The sequence below is a fragment of the Rattus norvegicus genome, chromosome 1, assembly GCF_036323735.1.
Source record: "Rattus norvegicus strain BN/NHsdMcwi chromosome 1, GRCr8, whole genome shotgun sequence".
Classification (NCBI taxonomy): Eukaryota; Metazoa; Chordata; class Mammalia; order Rodentia; family Muridae; genus Rattus; species Rattus norvegicus.
Genome location: NC_086019.1, coordinates 64,469,017 through 64,483,809, shown reverse-complemented (window position 1 = coordinate 64,483,809; position 14,793 = coordinate 64,469,017). Strand labels below are relative to the sequence as shown.

The 14,793-nt window shown below is 40.8% G+C and overlaps 1 long non-coding RNA gene across 3 annotated transcripts; it reads right to left on the bottom strand.

The window, feature by feature from the left end:
- Positions 1 to 8,336: 8,336 nt before the first annotated feature.
- Positions 8,337 to 14,040, bottom strand: LOC108348724 (uncharacterized). 3 transcript variants are annotated; one of them, XR_001836370.3, is made up of 4 exons: positions 13,801 to 13,929; positions 10,905 to 11,015; positions 10,398 to 10,503; positions 8,337 to 8,642 (listed from the first exon to the last, which is right to left on the bottom strand). It is a non-coding gene; the product is annotated as an uncharacterized LOC108348724 (long non-coding RNA). The 3 variants fall into 3 exon arrangements; XR_005498055.2 differs by having other exon boundaries at positions 10,408 to 10,503; XR_005498056.2 differs by lacking the exon at positions 10,905 to 11,015 and having other exon boundaries at positions 13,801 to 14,040.
- Between the last annotated feature and the right edge of the window lie 753 nt (positions 14,041 to 14,793).

The following is a 14,793-nucleotide window of genomic DNA, read 5'->3' as shown; positions in this document are numbered from 1 at the left end:
ATCTATCTGCCTGTCTCTGTACCAATACCATGCAGTTTTTTTTAAATCACTATTGCTGTGTAATACTGCTTGAGGTCAGGGATAGTGATTTTCCCAGAAGTTCTTTTATGGTTGAAGATAGTTTTCACTATCTTGGGATTTTTGTTATTCCAAATGAATTTGCAAATTGCTCTTTCTAACTCTATGAAGAATTGAATTGGAATTTTGATGGGGATTGCATTGAATCTGAAGTTGCTTTTGGAAAAATTGCCATTTTTTACAATATTAATCCTGCCAATCCGTGAGCATGGGAGGTCTTTCCATCACCTTCTGAGATCTTCTTCAATTTCTTTCTTCAGAGACTTGAAGTTCTTGTCATAAAGATCTTTCACTTGGTTGGTTAGAGTCACACTGAGGTATTTTATATTATTTGGGACTATTGTGAAGGGTGTAATTTCCTTAATTTCTTTCTCAGCCTGTTTATTCCTTGAGTAGAGGAAGGCTACTGATTTGTTTGAGTTAATTTTATACCCAGCCACTTTGCTGAAGTTGTTTATCAGGCTTAGAAGTTCTCTGGTAGAACTTTTGAGGTCATTTAACTATACTATCATATCATCTGCAAATAGTGATATTTTGACTTCTTCTCTTCCAATTTCAATCCCTTTGAATGGCAGGAAGATTTCTACCTTTACATTTGTTCTGTCTCTCTCCTTCTCAAGACTTTCATGGTTGCAGAGGCAAATTACAATGTTGTGAGCATGGTGTTAATTACTTCTGATTCTCAGTGACCACAACGCCTGACAGACAACCTAAGGAAACAGTTATTTATTTTGTCTCTCACTTGTGTGCATGTGTTTCAGTGGAGTATCATAAAGGCAGGAATTTATGACAGAGAAGAGTAGATCGTAGCATGATGGAATAGGAAGCAGGGAGGAAGTGGCCAGGGAGGATAGATATTCCTAAAGACCTAACCAACTAGGTGTTATTCCCTAAAGTTCAAGAACATCCCAATATAGTGCCCAGGAAACAAGTTTTCAAAATATAAACCTGTGAGGGACATTTGAGGTTTAAGCCATAATTCCATCCCTGATCTCCCTTCTTACAATGCAAAATGCATTTAGCCCAATTTTGAGACTAAATAATAACAATTTCAACGTGACCCACAATTCTGAACTCAGAGTCTCTCTACTGAGCACCATGCCAATCTCCTGGCTGTCAGCACCTGTTAAAATGAAAAGGGAATATAACACATAAATTTAAGTTGTTACTGTATAAAATAACACAGAGCAAATATTTTCATTCCAAAGGGGAACAAATGGGAGGATGTCCAAGGAGTTAACAAAATTCAGTACCAGAACCCAACAGGTCAAGCAGTACAAGCTGTAGCTCCATGTCTGCCATTTAGGGTGTGTTAAAACAATTTGAGTTCCAACATGTATGGGCAGCCTAGTAAGCATGTTTTTGTTATATGAATCTCACATTGTATCATCCTCTGGCCTGGTTCTACTCAGTGCTTATAGCTTTCCTTGAAAGATATTTCATGTTTCTGGTGTTTACAACATGCTAGGGCCTCCACTACAGCTTAAGTTTCATACACACAGCTTCATAATCAGCTTTTCAGGGACTGGACACATGGCCATCCTCACAGGCCTTCCTTTAGAGTCTTTTGGAAGCTTACATGGCTCTGAAGTTCTTGCATTCTGCCTTTCAACCCAAGGCCATGTGGATGGCACCAAGCTTTGCCAGTTCAAGGAGTGTTTGTTTTTCATTTATGGTAATGGTGGCATCTCAGTACCTTGGTGTTGAGCCTGTTGACTATTTTCTTATACAACGCTGTGTGATTGCAGTTATGGAGGCATTCTCTTACTAAAGGAAAATTTGTTGAATGAGTTTGCAGTTTTACACAATAGAGACTGATGCTGGAATTTCAACAATTCTTAAAATACCCTCAAGTTTCTTGTCTTATTGTTCCAGTGAATGTGCCCCTCTCTCTTTCTCTCCCTCCTTCCCTCCCTTCTTCCCTCTCTGTCCCCTCTCTCCTTCTCTTTCTAACTTAATTGTTTTGTTTGTTTGTTTGTTTTTGTTTTTTTGTAAAAGTACTTTATTTTCTTCTTGTATTTGCTTTATATCTCACTTACAAAGTTATGAAGTTCACAACTTTTATTCCAAAATGTAAGAAGGCTGTTTAGAAATATCTTTGCAGTCAAATGTCATCTGACATTTCTTCTAATCCACATTTAACATTGAAAAACCAAGGTTCAGGGTAGCTCTGGGTATCCACTTCCCCCCACAGTCTTTCCTTCTCCACTTTGCCCCCACTGGGCTACTCCTGGGCTGGGCTGGGCCGGGCCATGTCCTTGGGGTTGGAGGAGATAAGTGGTAGATTTAAACAAGATTTCATACCATTTGCATATGGGACCTAGCGAGACCCACCACAGCTTTTCCTTTCCTACCTATCAGGCCAACTCCCTCAAATCCAAGGTTCTCAATGATAGGATATGGATGAAACCACCACAAGTATGGCAAGTAGTCTTTAGACTAATTCTAGAACTCTCCTTGAAGTAACAGGAACAAATTTGCTAAGTAAGCATATGGGAATTTAAACAAACCTACTTACTGTTCAAACCCCACTTTACAATGTATTTCACTATCCTCCTCAATGAATTATCTTCCATAAAATTATCTCCTGTATCATTCTTTAAGTGTGCACCTACACTCAGCAACTCAGCCACATGCCCATGTCCTCAAGGTGTGCCATGATAATCTACCAGAAAAACAAAAAAACAACAAAAAACCCAACAACAAAACCTTTGTTGGCAAGAATCGCTTCAATCATAAAAGTGTTGCCTTGGACTCTATGTAGTTCATGAATTCAAACCTTCAACTGCTAACTCTCCTAGAAACCATTTTCTTCACCATAGCAACGAATGTAATGCTAACAACATCTCAAGCTCATGTCAGAAAGACATTTTTTTAAAGATTTATTTATTTATTGTATGTGTGTACACTGTTTCAGAAACACCAGAAGAGGGCCATCAGATCCCATTACAGATGGTTGTGAGCCACCATGTGATTGCTGGGAATCGAACTCAGGACCTCTAGGAGAGCAGTCATGCTCTTACCTGCTGAGCCATCTCTCCAGGAAGCACATGTTTTTGCTCCTTTTTTAATTTGCACTGTTTACAGTCTAGCAGAGTGTGCCAAAATGTGTTTTGAACCTTTGTAAAGACTTTCAAAATAATTGAAAGTGGCTGGTATTTTGTTAGAATTGTCATTGAAAATACACACAAAAGAGATTTTAAAAGTTTTTCTTTGCTTTAAGTGGTTGAAATCAGCATAAAGAATTAAAAAAAAACAATATAAAAATGACCTTTAAGTAACCCATAAGAAATGTCTTGTTTTTCGTCAGGATATTAGTTACTTTCTTTCCTTCAACAAAAAAAATCAAACAAAAATCGGCATAGACAGAGCTGCCCCTTCTGAGGGGACCTGGAGGCTGATCATGAACAACAGACATCATGAATGACCTAAGAAGAAAGCTCTGCCTCCTGTGGGCAGCTTCTGTTGAGGAGCCAAGACACTCAGGGCTCTCCATTTTCAGAACACAGTAGATCTGGGGAACAGCGACTCATTGTCAAAAATAATTCTGCCTGTGCTTGAATTCATTATACTGATTTTAAGAAACCCTTGCAAAACAAGGAAACCCAAGTGCAGGTGCCCACGCATGCACAACTAAGCAGGCAGTCACGTGTACACAATGCTACCAAGGGAAGTTCAGATCAGTTTATACTAATCCTATCAGTCTGCATGCTCTCAAATGCATGCTCTCAAATGTCCTTCACCAAGGTCAATGCCTTACATTCTTCCTTGCTGCTTAAGGTCCCACCACTATTCCCTTTGCATATTCCCTTTGGTGAACAGCAAGGTGAGCTTCCTTAGCACACCACCCCAGGGAGATTACATTTCTAGTTTAGTTTGGGGAGATGTCAATCAGAGGCCACTTTGCAGGTGTTCTTGCCTTTTACCGTCATGCTACATAGATGGTACTCAGGCTGCCAGTTAGCTCTTTAGTAGCACTAATCTCCTTAACAACTCTTTGTTCACAACTTTGAAAGGGCCCAAGTTTTTCTTTTTGGCCAAAGTGCTGACTTTTCACATTTTGCTGCTCTGACTTTTGATCCTGATTCTCACTGTCAACTTACCTTAAAGCATCTAGCAGTAACCATGCCACAGCCTGAATGTTAAATGCTATTGTAAAATTATCTGTATCAAATTGGTTAGCCCATTACTTTTGAACTCAGCCTCACAAAAACTTTCTGTTCACAAGTAAAATGTGGACAAGTTCTTTACCAGAATGTGACACAGTGCACAGTACAGTTCCCAGCACAGCCCTCCAGCATAGTCCATAGTACAGTTCAGTTTCTGTCTGAAGCTTCATAAACTCGGTTTTTCATTATTCACCTTTGTGTCCACACTCTGGTCGTCTGAGCTTCAGAAGACCTACTCATGAAGCTGTCCCTAGGACATTTCATGACATCTTAGTCCATATCCCCACACTTCCAGCATAAAAACCAGACAGGATTAGTCACAGCAATTATCTACTGTTGACACTATTAGTTACTTGTGTTGTTGTTACCACAAATCCTGACAGAACAAGTTAGGGGAATAATTATAGGGGAAATTTAACCCTACAACATGGCTTCTCTGGCAAGTGAAGACAGTATGATCTGGGGGGAATATAGACATGCCCTTACTACACACCATTTGTTCCTAACAATGAAGAGAATGTCATTTTGTAAAAGGAAGTGGCCATGTTTGAAAGTAAAGTTCAATTGAGGGCCAAACAAAGTGACAAATCAGAGAAAGATTTGTCAGAATGAGTCAGAAATAGGATACACCTAACTCACATAAGAACAGTACAGAAAAGAGAGTCTACAGAGGAAAAATAGTGTGATGACTGTGTATGGCAGTTTCATGAAGACAGGTTGCAGTGACAAGTTAGACACTGGTGAAGACAGAACAAGCCAGAGAATAAGAAGGAGGCAGAAGATTAGAATCTATTGCCGAAGTTAGTATGAGTACAAACAGAACAATTCAGGCAGATCCAAGAGAAGCTGGATTGAATCAGTCAGCTTGAAAGATTAGATGGTGAAGAGGCTGGAAGCTTCCAGGCCTAGGCCTAAAGATAGTTAGAACAGAGAAAGAAACACTCTGGGCTCATCACAAGCTGTATATTGTCACAGCTTGGGTATGGTTCTCATCTCATCCCTTCATCAGAAGAAATAAAAGAGATGGTTACAAATAATTATATATTTTGGATCACAGATTCACAGGGTTCAGTCCAAACTTGTTTGTTCCCATGTTGGAACATCATGGCAGCAGTGTTATGTGGCAGGAGATAGGAATTCACAACAGGGCAGCCAGGAAACAGAGCAGCAGCCAGTAGCCAGGGACTTTTAGTTACACTCAGGAAACTACCCCCACTAAACTATGCTAGCAAGATTCCACCTCCTAGGGCTTCCAGAACCTCTAAAAATAGTGACTGCAGGTAAGCCAAGCATCTGAGACATTAGTTTGTTAGTGAACACTGCAGATTCAGATCATAAAGGCACTGCTAAAGAGAGCCACACAGCACAAATGTGACTAAGCCCTATCTCTAAGGACCCACAAAGAAAAGAGGCCTTCATCCTAACAAACCATGGAGAATTAAAGACTTTGGTCCAGAAGCTGTTTGGCACTGAAGCCCTTAGTCTAAAACTACTTCAGTGAATTTACAGTAGATCCCTTTTGGGGTCATCTTGAAAAGAGAACACAACCAAAACACGAAGCTTACCTGCTGTCATCAGGAAGGAACAGTGTTACAGGGCTAGCAGATACTACTCACATTTCTTTTTGCCATAGACTTTGTGAGTCAGTAAATGTTTTTGGTTTTTAAGTTGAATTTATGCTAATTCATTACACAGCAGTCAGTAGTCATACACATATTAAGTTCCTCTAGAACTGCAGTGAGGGAGAATTCCAAAGGGTGGATGACCTTCTTTCTTTTCCTCAATGATGCACTGCCACAAGTATTAGGGAATAAATTGACAGTGTTTGTGGGAAAACCAGTGATGAACCAATGTATTCGGGGGGATAGAGTTCTTGGAGGTGAGTTTCTGGGAGACATATGGTATCAGCTTGGGTTATATTTTCATTGTTCAAGACTTTCTAAAAAGTATAAAATCAGTCTTCAGATTACAGGTCTCAGTTCCCCCTCTTATGGTTGAGGGAAGATTCTAATTATGACACTAAGGGGGGAGGGAGGGAGGGAGAGGGGGGGGAGAAGAGAGAACGAGCTTGATTCTAAGAGAAAACCCTGTAGTTTACAGTGACAACATGACTTTTACCATATTTTTAATAAACATGTGAAGAAGGCTAGCATTTTAAATAAATGTGTGAAAAAGACTAGCATGTAGCTCTATTGTTTGCCTAGAATGTACATGCCCTGGTTTTGATCCCCAGGACCATATAAACTGGTGTGGCAGCACATGCCTAAAACTCTAGCAGATGGGAGGCAGAGCAGAAGGCTCAACCTGGTTATATAGCAAGTTAGAATGCCATCCTGGGATGCACAGGACCTCAAACAAGACAAACAATAACTGTGAAACCGGAACATAAACATGCAAAAAGGAAAAGTAGTGTTATTTAAAGTCTAAAGATCTTAAGTTAAAATGCAAAACACCTCTACAACTAAAATATGTGAGTATGTGAAGAGTTGAGAGGGAAGTAGGTATTCTCCAAAACCCAGAAAATCACTTCCAGAATTTCACATCACTAAATATGAAGTGATATATCAACAAAGAAACAATCTAAAAGAGAAATGGAGACAAACGACAGAACGAAGGATTAAAATAAAACATATTAGCTGTGAGAACTGTTATACATACCACTCTGGGCATGCTGGTTGGTTACATGGAGGACAGAGGTAGGTAGATCTCTATAATCAGAAGAGCAACAGAGTGAGGCTTTAGTAGATGGGTATGAGATACAGTGGATGGTGACTGTTGAACCAACCCACAGTGCCGCGAAAGGAGATGTGTTTGTGTGTGTGTGTGTGTGTGTGTGTGTGTGTGTGTGTGTGTGTGTGTGTGTGTAAGAGTATTTGAGGACCTAGATAGAGGAGGAACTTTATGGATAAATTTACTAAGAGAACTCTTAGACAAAAATATATTGTACTGAAAATTATTCTAAAAAGAAGAAAATATTTTCAACATTTTGACTGAAAACAAACAACATAATTAAAAACAGATCAACTATAAAAATCTGGCTGTCTTCTCTCAGTATAACAATAAATCCTGAAGCTAAAGGAGCAACATGACCAGACTCAAAAAGCAGCTGCCCCCAGTGGCCTAGCCAGGATGCTCAGGTGTAAAGGCTTGGGAAGTAAGGTCATGAGCCTTGTTGACACAGATGGTAAAGGGTCAACCCACTGCTGAATGAGGGTATCAGGAAGAGATGGCTTCAGTAAGGCTTTCGAGCTGGCAGGTGGCTCAGAGAACTGTGCAGAATGGAGGGCATCCCTTTTTGGATGATTAGTCACATGTCCATTCTGGAAAGTACCAGTTTTGCTTTTCTGTCTTTAAATAACTATTTTTTTAAAAAGACAAATATGAGTTATTGACATAGACTTTCAAAACCCACTATCGGTAAAAAACAAAAAACAAAAAACAAAAAACAAAAAAACCACCTTGAAAAAAATGGGTTTGGAAAAAAAAGCAACTACAACTGTAGTAATAAAACTTCCCACAAAACTGACACCAGACTCAATGGCTTCATGGGTCTAGACTATAATGGTTTTTAAAAATAGAAAATAGTTATAAATTCTTGCATGTCTAGAGCCTCATGAATGTGGGCGAGAACACAGTGACCAGATTTATGAGGCAGGTGTGAGTCAGTTAAATTCTGGTAAAACCAAACTGCAGCAACAAACACAAAATAGACCTCTGAAATGGGTTGGGAAAGCATCCCCACACCATGGGTAAGGGCATTCGGCATGAGCAAGGACAGGGCAACAGTTTATTATGACCTGCGGTCACCCTGACAGTGACGGGAGAAGTGTGAACAAATACCATTCAGAATCGTAGCCCCTGAGAGTGGAGACTGATTCCACTGTGGCAGGGGTGTTCTTCTGACTCCACTTCAAGGTCATCCTGAGGATCTGGAGACTCTGACACCAGTCATCCTGAAACCATGACACCAAGCTAGAGCAAGGCCATTCAGGTCCATGGGTGGAGAGTGCGGGAAAGCTGAGGGGACTAGGGAAACAGAGGCAGTCAGCATTTTTAAGACACATCTTCTTGGGAAACCAGAGCCCTTACTCAGATATTATTAGAACCTTTATGTGAAGCCAGTAAGACTTTTCCACACTTGTAACAGCCCATCACACAACAGACGCCCCTCCAGTGATGATGCTCCAAAGCGCCCATGAATAGCTGCAACAGGAAAGACAGGGGCTATCGTGGATAAAATGTAAAAGCTTAGCACTGAGAAATTTTAGATGATGGAGACAACACTGTGCTGCCAGGATGTCCTGCTCTTCAGAAGAACCGGCAAGCTTTCTCGTATGCTTCCAGTAAAGATCCAGATGGAGTTGAAGAGTTGAGAGGGAAACTGATCCGTAGATCCTGTGGAATAATAAAATACACATTGAAAACCACCTTGAAGTGGAAGACTGAGGGCCTGTCCAGTCCCCAGACAGACAAAAGACCTACTTAAGGGCCACACAGACAGAATGCAGGAATGGGAAGAAAGTCTAGAAACACTCTCAGGAGACAGAAACTCACTGGGGGAATTTGTATGATTCCAAATCAACAGAGAAGGAGCAAGGTTGACTTGGCTACCAGTGGCATGGGGTATTCTCAACCATCACCTGGCCAGAAAATCTTTCCCAATTATATGTGAATATTTGCCTGACCTGCAAGCACTGGTACAGTTTTAATCTCTACATTAGGTTTCAGAATGTATGAGAAATGGATGCTGAGTATTGTCCTGGTTTGTTCTTGCTGTTGTAACAAGTTGTTTCATACACAATGGATTATATCATAGGCATCCTTGACCCAACAGTACTAAATGCTAGGAACCCTGGCCTGAATCCTTAGAACTAGCCGCAGCCAGAAGGTACCACTTTCTGTCCTTGAGCTCCAGAGAGGTTTATTTGGGCTCTTACAGGTTCTTCTCTTGAGGATAAAGAACTGATTCTCTATCCAGTTGGCTGTAAGCTTAGAGACAGACCAGCCTTGAGAATTTATCTTGGCTTCCATTTGCCCAGCCAGCAAGGTGGCCAAGTCCTCCCTGCACTTGTCCATTTATGTCCTGTTCAGATCGTGTGATCTGCTAGATCCACCTGGCTCTTCCAGGACAGCCACCCATCTCAATTGATTGATTAGTACCCTCAATTCCACCTTTAATCTACTATCTTTAGGTGTAAGACAGACATTTTTGTGGATGACAGGGAAAGGGATGTAGATTTTGGGCACATTATTATGTGTACTTTATTGTGTGAACCACAGAAGGGCTAGGTAGTTTCAAGCCTTAGTCGGAAAGCCCATCCAGTAGGAATGAAGTGCTGTGGAAAACACAGATACTTGCCAGTCCTGGTTCTGGGAGGTGGGCAAGGTCTGTGACTCAGAACAAAAGAAGCAACACTGAGTTGATTTGGGCCCAGGAACTTTCAGGTGAGAAGCCAGTAGTTGGGCTCATGAGATATGGAAGGGGAGATTATGGGAAGGCTTCTGGCTGAGCTTCTCAAAAAAAACCATTACCAACTAACTATATACCAAGAAAGACCTTGCTTTTCTCCCATCTCGGTATTTGCATGAACTCTGAGGAATGGCAATTACTTCTTGCTCAGCCTGCTATTTTAGTTCCTCTGTCACTGTTCAGTTAACCTCAGATAGCTTCAAAGTCAGGTGTCTCTGTTGCAAATTTTCTACCTCAGGTGGAGCTCCTCATCTGGGATCCTTTGAGATCTCCCTGATCCAGCCAATGTGGTTCTTTCCAAAGCCTGTTTCTAAGCTTCCCCAGAAAAGCTCCAGACAGGTGAATGAAGTGTCTGACTAAGTGTTGTATAATGCAGTGACCTCACAGTGCCCAGTTGTGTTTTTTATCAATAGCACATATAATCAAGTGGCTGGTATGATTCTGCATGGAAGGTGACTATGGATACCTGAATAGATCCTGTAATAGTTGATGGTGCTTGTCCACTAGACAAGGTCTAGAGACATTAAAGGGACAATGCTTAGGGCATTTCTATGAGAACTTATTTAGACTAGATTAATTGAGGAAGGGAAGATTAGTTTAGGGGAGGAAAACCTAAGTGTAGATAGCTCCAGTCCATGGGTTGATGTCCTAGACCAAATAAAAAAGAGAAATCAACCTACCAGCTCTCACCTCTCTCTGCTTCTTGACAGTGGATATGGTATGACCAGTCACTGCACATTCCTGCTGCCATGGCTGCCATGTCCAAAGACAGATTTTATTCTTGATCTATGAGCCAGAAAAAAAAATCATGCCATCTTGAATTGTTTTGGGTAGCGTCTTTTATAACGACAAGAAAAGAAGTGAATAGTGATCACTTCAAGAAGCTCCAAAAAGATTTTTGATGTTTGTACCTTAACAAATGAAGGTTGGAGAGACCACTGTTTAACCTATTTTAAGCATCCCAATATGTATGCATGCCTGGAGATATCACATGGTTCTTAGGAAATAGGCAGCATTTGAATGTCCTTTTGTATCAGTTAAAATTAATTTAACTAAAAAAAAGAAAGAAAATTCTTAATAAAAGGTCAGTTATCCTAGCCTAATTAGAATCTTCTTTTTGCTTTGAAAGAATTTTGTGTCCATGCCTCACCTGTGGTCTGGGGCTGGTTCTGTGGTCAGGGTCTTACCTGTGGCCTGGGAATGGTTCTGTGGTCAGTGTGACACCTGTAACTGAGGGCTGGTTCTGTGGTCAGTGTATCCCCTGTGACTGAGGGCTGGTTCTGTGGTCAGTGTAATACCTGTGGACAGAGCAGGTTCTGCAGTCAATGTGTCTGTTTTATCTGTGGACAGGGATGCCTTGGTGGACTGGACTGGTTCTAATATAGTCTTGCTCATTCTTTTCTATATCTGTAATCCAGGAGCTGGAGTCCAGCATGGCCACAGAGGAGAAGGTATAACATGGTTCCTACCCTTGGAGTAGGACCAGCAGGGTGAGAGTCTTCTTGAGTGGAGAAGGTTGCTGTAGGCATAAGGCTTGGTTGTATAATAATGTACATATTTTACTTTATGTTCCTACTTCAGGGGAATGTTCTCCTTGCCAAGGTTAATGACTCCATGATAATCAGAAACAGCACACAATTCTGGGAGCTGAAGGTGTGTCTAATATTCCTCAGCAAAATGGTAATGCTGTGATCTTCAGAACAGTCATTAAGGCTGTGGGAAAAAATTCTGAAAACATGAGTTCAAGAATATATAAACAGGATTTCTCAACTATGAAAAATATAAGGAAGCAATATGAATGGTATGAGGGGCTTCATGGACCTAAAAGAACAGAGGCAGTTACACTAAAAAGTCATTAAAGGGAAATGAACAAAGTTCATGGTACAAGTAATAAGCACTAAGAAGTGAGGTAGTGGTGATCTGTCAGGATCCCACCCAGCTAAGCTTATTGTTTGTGTTTACGAAGGCAGGCAGATCTCTGAGCTCAAGTCTGTCCACAGAACAAGTTCCAGGACAGTCAAACTTAGGCAGTAAAAGGGTTGGAAAACAGAAAGCCTTCTCACATAAAAATAGCCTGTATGTCTAGATTTGGCAACCATAAGTACTATGCCCAGCAAACCACAGAGGACTTGCTATGTTAAAAATGTACATGCTGTCTTTTTCAAGGGGGGTAAGGTCATAAAATGTTGATTTGTGGGATACTCAAAAGAGAATCTGGAGTAAATGACTGAACTGATATGTAAATAAAAAACTGGACTCTGCAAGAGCTGAGCTATCCAGAGAGCCATTACAGCTAGTTTAGATTTTTTTCTAGCAGGTTTTCTGACTTTGGTAGGAAACCCCATGAGCTAACTAGAGAGCTGTCTAGAGCTCTTTCAAATAGACCATAGAGCTTACATCCATTAATGACTTGTAGTCATTTCTTCCACCACTTCCAAACATGCTTCCTCAAGACTCCTGACCAAGCTGAGGAGGTCCTTAGCAGGAAAGAGCTCTAATAGTATTTGCTGTGAATAAGAGGAACTGAGTTCAAATCTCTGGTGCTCACATAAAATCTTGACATGTTTTTAACCATAACACTAATAGGGATGGAGACAGGAAGATCATGGGAGTTTGCTGGCCAAGTAGTCTAGTCTAAATGGGTAAACCTTATATTCAGTGAGAGATTCTAGTTCAAGAACTAAGGTGCAGTAGAAGAAGTCACTTAGATGTCTACTTCTGGCTTCCATACATGCACTCTCACGCCTCCACATACTACCCCAACATACGCCTCCACATACTCCGCATGCACACACACACAAACTTTCAGTCTAAAAGAAGCTGTCTGATGTCCCTGTTCACATCATCCAGGCTTTACCATGCTCAGCTGCTGCTGGACCCAGTGTCCTCTTCAAGGACATTCCAGGTTTGATCTTTCTATCTAAGCTGATAGCTGGTTGAAGAATGAGAAACTGGCCTTCAGAAGTTCATTGTTCCAATAAAATACCATAAATTCAAGGGATTTCTGGTAGCACTGACCTGTGTTGAAACACATGCCCTCATTGTAGTCTTGCTCTGCACACAAGTCACTTCATAAAATGTCAGCAAATGCTACTCAGCTTTGAAACTATTCTGTGTTGTGAAATGCAGTGTTTCCCCTTCATATAAGCTTCTGCTCTTACAGAAAATGATGGTCTAATTGTGGAAAACAATGGCCTTTTGCTTTTGCTAACATCATTTCTCGGCATGTAAGCATTAAATCAACATATCCATAGATGTGCATGTGTATGTGTTGGATGTTTAACTTTGAAAGTTATTGTTTGAGTTAATGATTTGGTTTTTCAGAAGAAACCATTTAATGAATTTTAACTTGGGGTTAGGAAAACATTCCCAACAATTTCTGGAATGGTTCTCAGCTCATTTCTTCCAGTTTGTGCTACATATTATGCAAAACAGCCTTCTCAGCACTGAGAATTTTAAAATGAGAATATAGATTGGCTCTGAGAAATGAAGCTGCCTTGTGCTATGTAGTATCAACAATTCAGACAAGATCTAGTTCTTTGTGTAAAAGTAGCAAGTAAAACTCAGTTTGCAAATCTGCTTCTATATTTAATAAATATATATGTAATTGTTTTAAAATACATTTATGGTTTATTACCAGTAGACATTTAATTTTTATGCCTGTTTTATGCCTACATATTCAAGGCCTTGTAAAAATTTCTGGGGAAAAGTGGAAGTGTTGGTGGAAAAGTTTAAGAAGCCCTTCTTTTTTTTTTTTTTTTTAGTTTTCAAGATATTCATGTGAGCCATTTACTTGTTAGTATGTAATAAAGACTCATACATTATTGTTACATCACAGACATGTTTCTTTTTAAATGAAGAAGCCCTTCTTTAGAGTGAGTGGGAGAGTGGGGTCTTCACAGCACATGGGTGGCATGGTGGTCTTAGACTACCCAGAATATGTCAGAGGAAGGCAACTGTTTGGTTCTGTCAAACTTCTGTGGTCTAAGGAGCCTTGAACAAGCAGCCAGCTAATTGGAATCTCAGATGGGACCCAGAAAAGATAACAGAAAAGCAGTGGCCAGTAGTGAGGAAGGCACTTACAGAAGATCCATGAGTTAAGAATCAGCAGCACCGCTGACACACTGGACCGACACACCACTCTGAGTTTTCTGCTGTAACTCCAGTGTCTTCTATCCACACCTACCCATGGTTTGTAAAGTTGAATCTTACAGTGAAGAGAAGATAATGATGTGATAATTGCTACTCTGACATCACAGGTGTGATGATATTTGGAGCTAGCCAGTTGCACACTGTTCTTACTGAGTGGATTATTAATTCTCCAGAGTCCTCAACTACAGTCAAGTGACTGGTTTCTAAGTCTCCTTTTCCTTTGCTGAGTGAACATGATGCTACAATAAGGCAGAATGAATAGCTCCAGAGGGTCACACTCACTGTCTGATTGCATGGAGCTGGGTCTGACCTGAGCAAAGCACAGTGGGTAAGAAATTATAAGTTCAGATGTCCAGACAGCCACACCCCAGGCTGTAGGCTAGAAAAAAGATGAACACTAATAAAAATATCTAGGTTCTACTTCCAAGGAGTTTATTGGCTAGTGGTGACTTGGAGATGCAATTGCCAACAATATAGAGAAGGAAACTGTACCAATGACCTCCCAATACCCTCACAGATCTCGGTCATTTCATCCATGGGATTTTACTGCTTTTTTATAGTGGGTCTTTCTTTCTGACTTAGCTCTTATAAGGACCTGGCATCTAACTCTCTGTCTGCCCTGTCCTTCCATGTGACCCTCAACCCTAACCCCAACCCCATACCTGTATGTTGCCACACTTTGCTGATTATCTTCAGAACTTCAGCTGTGGCCTGAACTCTGCTATCCAGGGCACCATCTTGGACTCTGAAGCTTTGTAAAAATCTCCTGGGTCCTCTGCCCTAGAGGAAAGAAACCACTAGTTCTTCCACTTTCTCAGTTTGGGATCACAGATACCAGTGTTTGGGATCTAGTCATAGCTAGAGCACTGGCTTGTAAAACTGGCTGGAGGCCCAGATAGAGGACAGAACCATTATTGTAGAGCA